The sequence below is a fragment of the Triticum urartu genome, chromosome 4 (assembly GCF_003073215.2).
Source record: "Triticum urartu cultivar G1812 chromosome 4, Tu2.1, whole genome shotgun sequence".
Classification (NCBI taxonomy): domain Eukaryota; kingdom Viridiplantae; phylum Streptophyta; class Magnoliopsida; order Poales; family Poaceae; genus Triticum; species Triticum urartu.
The window spans coordinates 614,599,948-614,609,303 of record NC_053025.1 but is presented as its reverse complement, the minus strand read 5'-3'; the positions used below and the strand labels follow the sequence as shown (position 1 = coordinate 614,609,303).

At 40.9% G+C, this 9,356-nt stretch overlaps 1 pseudogene; it reads right to left on the bottom strand.

The window, feature by feature from the left end:
* Positions 1–1,513: 1,513 nt before the first annotated feature.
* Positions 1,514–9,356, bottom strand: part of LOC125555012 — a 41,093-nt pseudogene continuing 33,250 nt past the window's right edge.

The window sequence follows — 9,356 nt, the reverse complement described above, 5'->3', positions numbered from 1 at the left end:
ACTTTCGCCAAACAGCCCCAAGTGCGCAGGTACGAGAGTGTCGTCCTTCTCTTTGCCCATTTCTCATAAGGAGTGATCTCACTATCCTTTGTCGGAACTTTATTCAGGACATGACATGCCGTCAATATAGCCTCCCCCCACCATGCCTTGGATAAACCCGATGTATCTAACATGGCGTTAACCAAATCAGTTAGAGTACGGTTTTTCCGCTCGGCAACCCCGTTTGACTGGGGTGAATAGGGAGGCGTCCTCTCATGAATAATGCCGTGTTCCGCACAGAAGGAATCAAACTCACTCGAGAAGTACTCTCCACCACGATCAGACCGGACTCGTTTAATTTTCTTTTCAAGTTGATTTTCAACTTCTGCCTTATAGATTTTAAAGTAGTGTAGAGCCTCATCTTTAGTTTTAACAGATACACATAGCAATATCTAGTGGAATCATCTATCAATGTCATGAAGTATTCTCTTTCCACCTTTAGTCAACACACCATTCATCTCGCAAAGATCAGAATGTATGAGTTCTAATGGTGCCAGGTGTCTCTCCTCCGCGGCCTTATGAGGCTTGCGAGGTTGCTTAGCTTGCACACATGAAAGGCACTTAGAACCTTTGGCTAAAGTGAAACTCGGGATTAAATCCAACTTGGCTAGCCGCGTCATAACACCAAAACTAATGTGACAAAGACGTGAATGCCAAACTTCAGATTCATTAACATTCGAATGAATATGGTTCACGACTTTATTACAAAAATCTGCGAGGGAAACGGAACATCCCTCCGCTCTCATAACCTTTTCCAACAAAGAGTCCATATTTTGTAACAAACTTTATTAGACTCGAAAACCAACTTAAACCCTTCTCTACATAGAAGGGAGCCACTAACGAGGTTCTTCTTGATGGCGGGGACATGCTGCACGTTCTTCAGCTGCACGATCCTTCCCGAAGTAAACTTCAGATCGACCGTGCCAACACCATGAACAGAAGCACTCGCGCCATTCCCCATCAATACGGACCCGTGACCTGTGACCTGGTAAGAAGTGAACAATGAAATGTCAGCACACACATGAACACCTGCACCTGTGTCCACCCACCAATCGTTAGGTTGAAACACTGAAAAACAGTAAATAAATTACCGTACCCAGATGCACCATTCTCATTGTTGCCCACAATCATGTTGACAGACTTGGAGTCCTGTCCTGACTTCTTGTACTTGTTTGGGCACTTGTTGGCCCAATGTTCAACCGAACCACAAGTAAAGCAGCCTCGTCCTTCTTGTTCTTCTTGAAGGTCTTCTTACCCTTCTTCTTAAAGTCGGTATTGGTTGGACACCGTTCTTTCCCTTGGGCTTGTGGGAGTTGAAGTTCTTCTGGTTCACCATGTTGGCAACAGAAGTCCCTTCGGCCCCTTTTCCGTGCGAGTCTTTTGCCCTCGAATTCTGCTCAACACTCAGATGGCCAATGACATCCTCCACAGAGAATTCACGCCTCTGATGTTTCAGAGTGGTGGCAAAGTTCCTTCAGGAATTAGGGAGCTTACCGATTATGCACCCCGCGACAAACTTGCCCGGTAACTCGCACTTGAGAAGCTCAAGTTCCTTAACACTGCATATTATCTCATGAGCCTGCTCCAATACAGGACGGTTTTCAACCATCTTATAATCGTGGAACTGCTCTATAATATACATCTCCCTCCCTGCATCGGCGGCCCCGAATTTAGATTCGAGCGCCTCCCACAAGTCCTTGGCGACATGCACATGTCAATATGCGTCGACCAGTTTATCTCCGATCACGCTAAGAACTGCTCCGAGAAACACAACGGTAGCCTCCTTGAACGCCTTTCTCCTGTTCAGGAGCAATCGTTCCCGTGGAGACACCGGTGACCCAGAACACGTTCATAGCCGTGAGCCATAACGTGGTCTTAGTCTGCCAACGCTTGAAGTATGTACCGGTAAACTTATCCGGTTTCAGTGCAGCGGCAAAGCCACTTGCCGAGAAATTCCTACACATAATAGGTTTTTGGATTGTTGAGTAAATAGGCAATTTCTCGATTAAATTAATCCATGAGTAAATCACTAGCATGGCATTGACTAAGTTGATGACGTACTGACTCTGATCTAAACATGCACGTACTAAGCAAACAGTAGACAAATCTACACATACTGCTAGTACTGCTAATATGAAAATAATCAGGAGCGGGATAAACGAGTTATACCCTCCAGTAGGCCACGCAGAGGCCGCGGCTTTGGTGGCAGCAGCGGCGTCCTCGGCGGCCTTCTTGTCGGCTTCAGCTTTCTCGGCGGCGGCACGGTCGGCGGCGGTGGACATGGTGATGATGAAGGCGACACGGACGTAGAGGAAGTAGACGATCGGAAGCGAGCAGTCGCGTAATCGCTGCCCAGAAACCTATTCGCCCCTCACCCCGTACAGGAACCAGAAGGGCGTGGTTTCGGAGACCTGCTCTCCTGTCGACCGTGTACGCGGCGGACGGGATGGAGTCACCGGCAGCAGCAGCAGCAAAGGAACGACGGTGGGCGTGCGCGTGAGCAGATGTGATCTGTTCATTGCGGCTAGGGTTAGGAGACACCGCATACTTATAGCTGTCAGAAAACTCTCCGTTAGTGACTGGCAAAAATAAGCGCGTAGGTGTGAGCTCGGCTCGGCTCGGCTCAATCCCGCAACCCGCAGCGCGTCGTGACGAGGCGGCGGAGGAGGGGTGCGCGAGGGCCTCTTCTCTTCTCAAGCTCCAATAGCATGTAGAAGAGAAACCCTTATAAACCACTCCAACTCTCCTTCCACTTCCGGGGTGGGACTAAACTTCCCACCACACCTAGTGCCATATAACCCACATGGGCCCTTAGAGATTTTTCAGAAATTGCAATATGGGCCTAGAGCCCATCTCAGATTTCAGCATTTTGTATGCAATCATCATGATTTACCTGTCATTTTATTGTTAGGCACTTATTCGGTAAGAATTTAATGACTTACCAAACAAAATATGTTTTTATTTTAGCAAGTTAATAAAATATGAGACAATTGATTTTATTCTAGGGAGAATGGATGGGAGAAAAATTAGGGATGGGAGGAAAAAATCAAAGAAGAGAAGGACAGAGTTGGTGGTATATAAGTAAGGTAGGACGAAAGAGAGGTGAAATGGGAACCTTGCATTCTTTTTAAGTAGTAGAGATTTTAGCAGGAAGCTAACAATACAAGCAAGCACGAGAAAAGAATCTTGTTTTTACTCCACTAGAAGCTCGCAGATGGCATAAAGAATTACTTACAGCTTCCTCAAGGGACTCGGCCTTTTCCCTGCAAGATGTTGTAGACATGTTCAGTTCATGGCCAAACAAAATACACAGATCAAGTGAAGAAAAAACCCAACCCTTTCAACATCATTATTTGGAACCACAACCTGCAGTGCATATACGTTGTTGATGTTGCCCTTATTTTTAAACTTTGTTCCACATTGAGGGCACGTAAATAAAACACGTTTATTCACCAATTTTTTCCCGGATTTTTTTTGTCGAAAAGCTTAGGAAAACCGGTGGAAACCGGAAAGCTGAAAAAACCAGATAAAAGCCGAATACCCGTGCGAAAAGATAAATAGAAATTTCGGAGGAAGCGTCCAAAATGCGATACGTAACGGTGGCTGAGAGCGCGCTTCACAAGCGATCGTTAGGAGGCTTCCGAAGGAGCACTCATCAACTAGTTGCTCTCGCAAAGAGAGTGGATTTTTGGATCCCGGGTGCATTGGAGGACCTTATTTTAAATACTTTACAAATCACATTTAAAGTTTCAAAAAATTCCGAAAATAATTCTACGTGATCATATGGATGTATATTACACATGTGTAAAGTTTGGTGATGAAATAAGTAAACATGTAAGCTATACAAAAATGACAAAATGGGGATTTCCAAATAGTGAATAATGCATGCACTGTTCATCTTTCGAAAATCATGATTTTGTCTTTTTTGTATAACTCACATGGTTACTTATTTCAGCATCAAGATTTGCGTATGTGTAATACACATCCATATAAACATGTTGATTTGTTTTCAAAATTTTATGAAACCTTAAAAAAGCATTTGGGAACTATTTCAAATATATGGCTCCAATGCACCCGTCCTCCAAAGTAACTTTTTGCTCTCGAATATTCCTATTCAAAATTTTAGCAATTTCCTATTATTGCGCGTGATGGGCCAGGCCAAGCAGCGTGGCTGGTTGTTGCGTCCACCAGTTTTTATTTCAGCCTTTTGGTTATTTCTCTACTGGTTGCGCTGGATTCCTTTTCTCTACTCGTCCTTTTTTGGCTCCTTTCTAACACACGTATAACTTTTAAAGCATGAATATATTCATATTCATTTGAATATTTAAAAATTCATGATGTTTAAAAAATCATGAAATATTTCAAAAATCATGGAATTTTCACATGTGTATTTTTATTTTTTTGTATATTTTATAAAACACGGGATGCTTTTTCCTGAACTTCAAAAACTTTCTAAACATTTATTAGAGTTCATGAACTTATTTTTTGCAATAATATTTTTTTTAAAACTTTCCAAAAATCATTTGTGGAAAAGGAAAGCCACCTAACAACGGCGATGCTTGCGTGACCTCACTACCATGCGTGCCCCCACCCATTGGTCATCGTTGCCCGACCCCCGCCACACAACCTTGATACCCTTCCTGCAGCAACCTCTCGGTCATTGGCCCCTCGCAAACTACAAGCTCATCATCGTCGTTGTTCCCCTTCTTGTTCGATTAGGTTATGCAGAGTCCCTCCCCCCCTTCTCTGGTTCTGCCTAGTCACTTTTAATAGGTGGGGCATAATTCAACACACCAATTGCCTACTTGCAACCTTCATGGTTTGGAACCAACCGTGAGACGACTAGATGCCGGTGAGTAACAAATCATACTGATTTGAATATCACTTGCATCTAACAACAAAATTGATCAGTGAGACTTAGTTGTGAGGATGACTAGGCCAAAAAACAGTCATGAGGATGGTTGCTCTCTCGCACACAATACTTCCCTCTCTCGCATTCGAATTTTTTGGCTATATATACTTCTTGCTGCTGTTTGAGCCTTCTTACTATAGTTCTGGTCCTTTGTTGACCTCCTTCTCTCTGGCATGACTAGGTGGAGACGGCCACAAGGTGGATGATCTATGGATGGATCTCGGTGCGGGGCAGGTCACATGCTGTAGCTATCGAAGGAGGTGCGGGCGAGCTGCCTCATGGTGAGGATGAGGTCAGTCAGGATAGATAGTGTTAATGAAGAAAATAAGTTTTTTAGAATAATTTTACGGGAAGGGCTAGAATGCTCTAGATGACTTTAGTGTTTACTATCACATATGTCATGCATTGCAACGGGAAAGAAGATTCATGTGTACCAAAAATCAATGAAATTGGTATGCGCAAGCATGGTGCCCTATGTTTCGCTATACAAAAAACGCTACTCCCTCCGTCCTCGTGCATATGCGCCTAAGGAGATGTGCATATGACGCCTGAGGAGATTATTGTTGTAGTTAAGATGCATTGGTCAATCACGCACTTCTCCCTTTTCTTCAAGCATTCATGCATCCGGAACTACCCCTCCATTTAACAGTTGAAATTCTATGTTTGTTCTAAATAAAACTTCTCTTAAGTTCGATCAACTTCATAGACAACATTGCTATTTCTATAATATCAAGTATATATTATATTATAATGGATCTAGTTTAGTGTTGTAGAGTTGATACATTTTCTACAAATTTAATATTTTTTTAGACAACTCTAAGCTACAAGTATTTCATAACATAAGGGGTAATTGCTAATGCTAGATGATGCTCTGCGCGTTGTTGCGGTACTTTCTAGCAGTTTGGAGTAACATCAACATATGGAAGAAGAAAATAAATTGAAATAGTACGATGTGTTTCACAAATATGCAGTGATTCAAAATTTATTAGTGGATAATCTCATCCACCAACTGATTAGACTTAATTACCTAACATATTGAAAGCATTCAGGCTTCACAGTGTCACCCTGGAAATGCAAAAAATTCACATGATGGCACACAAAGCAAATGTGACGGGCAAACTGAACACGTTCACACACCTGTTATACCATTTCCTTTCAACAATGAACACTTTGAGAAAGTATATAGACACTTTGAGAAAGATAAAACTGATATAACTCTTCAAAGATTATCTTAGATTTCGTATCACAAAGCAACGACACTGCATTTTGCGAGTAAAGTAAAAACAAAGATCCAAAATGGTTAACAGAAGCATGAATTTGTCCATGAAACTACACAATCTACTACCAAAACACGAATCATAAATAATTAGCAATCCATTCAGACCAAACATTCACACCATGGTAGGATGAGAAACTTTAGACAAATATCCAGAAGTTGTGTAGATTATATCAACAAATCTCACGCAAATATATGTACTCACACATGATGACATTATGCAGTTTTGTACCCCTAAGAACACACAAAAGTAGCATGATAATGTTTCTGAGTTACAATCTGGGAACCGGCATGGAAAGCATTGAAGCATGTATCTTCTATTTAGAAAAACCTAATGCTGCCCTACATGCTGCAAATTTTGTTTAGCACCATTAGGAAGGCAGTAACTGGATAGTAAGGTTAGTTGGTTAATTCAGAAAGTTATTTCCTAAGAGCTGGGTACAAGTTTTAGATTTATGTGATGCATAGTATCTTGATATTTTTTTTATATTGGCGTTACTCCACTTACCATGGAAGGTTTCCCGCGTTCTTGCTGTTTCTAGTGCTGCGTAAAAATGTAAAGTGAGAGATCAACAGAAAATTTTGATACATGTAGATAGTCATAATTGGTGAAAGTAATTTATATTGGTGTTGATTACAAATAGTGAGAATATAATTAATGTCAAATTTTGTATGTATTTTAATTTTCTTTAATAAATATATAGAAGAATGTAATAATTTGCCTGCTAACTAGAATAATGTTACATCTTCAGTGAAGTCAATTCTTTCTTTTTGTACTAGAGTTCCTGCAAAACAAAATTTTGTAGTAAAACACTCGCCGATGAATTAAATAAGTATGCAGATCCATGAGTGATACCTTGTTTGAATATTTTCTATATCACCGGGAGCAATTAATCTAACTGGAGATGTCATAATTATTTGAAATTGAATTGGAACTTTAATTCGATGGATGAGAACAAAGCTCTCACTATTTGTGTGGCCGAAAGCTGTAAGGCACAACATGTCATTGCTTTGAGATGCCTGCAAATGCTTCATTGCTCAAGTTAGTACACACGAAATAGTTTGTTAGTGACTATCAAATATTTCCTCACCTCTAGGGCTTGTTTGAGACTACTCCGCTCCATCAAAATCAGTTTCACTTAACCAAATCCACTTTGGATCAGTTTCATATAGAAGTTGCAGCTCTATCGAAGAGAATGTTTGGCTTTCATCTAGCTCCAGCTTCAAGAATGGGAAATTTCGGGGAAAGGATCTATTAGATTGGTTGAGTGGGGGAAAACAAAGGGGTATCCACTTACCTGTGACAGTGTTGGATAATTTCTCCCAACTCGGGCTTCTAGAGTTTTTTGGAGCACCCCTTGTAGACCTTCACAAAAAACAAGGAGTTGTATCTTTTTTGCGGAGCGGCATATCGTGAAGCTGCCCCGTTTGGCTTGCGTTTTCTAGAGAGGAGCTGAATTTTAAGGAGCGAAGCAGTCCCACACAGTGAAACAGGCCCTATAGCAAGCTGCATTAAAAGTGGATTTGTGCCATAAGTTGAGAAGCTTTTTCTGATGATATGACTGGTATGGAACATGGAAGGTGAACCTGTTTTCATACCAATGTAATATAATTATGTTTTACCAATAAATTTATCAAGGGCGACCCTATGATCTTGGTGTCTATTTTCATATTTTGAGAAGCTTTGACAGCGTAGAGCTCGACTAAGTCTTAAGTAAGGAAACAATTGCATTTAAACTCCTATAAGTGTAAAGAGGAAGTTCATACGAATCGTACCAACAACATGACATGATTGTGGGCACAGATGGATCCTGGCCTATGATGTTTGCTAGCTCTCGCTAATGATTGCAGGAGCAAACTGCAAGAAAAGATTACAATTCATCAACTAAGTATATTACTAAGCAATCTGACCATGTAGGTATGCTGACATGGCTGTGAAGTCCTATGTATACACAAAAGCTGGACAATTCATTCATATTAATATAGAAATTCATGGATACGCACACACCATCTGCTAAGCTTGCAGCAGGGAACAACAAGTAAGATTGCATTTAATCTAGCTTCATGTAAAAAAAATAGTTGCAATATTTTGGTGGCATCAATGGTTTTCGTCTTGGTAGGCATTATATATATATATATATATATATGTGTGTGTGTGTGTGTGTGTGTGTGTGTGGCAATGACAAAACTACAATCAATGATCTATTTTGCTAGCATGAATCTTAACATGAAGTCAATGTCATAAGACTTAGATGTACAATACTTAGAGCACATCTAGATGTGGTTTAGCAAAACTATAAGTACAATATATGCAAAACTAGGACCGCAAGCTGGTGAGTGCGAGGGGCGTGGAGAACGGTGATTTTACCTCTTTGCCTGCAGATCTGAGCCATCTAATGTCGGTTGAAAACAATGATAGTGACATGGACGAATGATAATTTGCTAGACTGAAGACCAGTTTTTGATTCTGAGATTGGAACAGTAGTTATTATCCTTTTAATTTCATCATGTCGTATAAAATTACCAATTTAATCAAAGGTTATCAATTTATGATTGTATCACAAATCCCTCTCTCCCATTTATTAATTAATTCTACAATTGGCCAACCGTACCTGTCTATTTAATTCTAATTGGCCACAAATCGGGTCTGGAGAATCAATTCTCTTTCAAAATTGGGTCTTTCCTTCCCATTAAATTACACACAAATCCCAAAATCGAGATCTCTCTCCAAGTTAAGAGAAGTTTGTATGTTCTCCCCGGGCATATAAACGCCACTCTTTACCATCTCATTATTTTTCAAGGCGGCTTTCTGATTTTAACTCGCATGATGGCAGGCCGGGTGTTCAATGGTGGTCTCATCTTTGTCACGAACCTCAAATGCTTACAAAACTCTCTCAGCTATAGAGAAAACATATAAACAAAAAGGGATCTCTAACTCCTAGAAACAACAGTACAAAGTGATTACATCAGATCGGAAAGAGGTACTACAGGAAAACGTGCCCCAGTACACAAAGCATGACGGAGTAATTTTGGAGCTATCTTCACGCAAACAATAACAATGGTCCTGATCTCTCTAGGGACCAAAGTAACACCAACACACACGATGACAATCTCGGCAACTAGGACTCA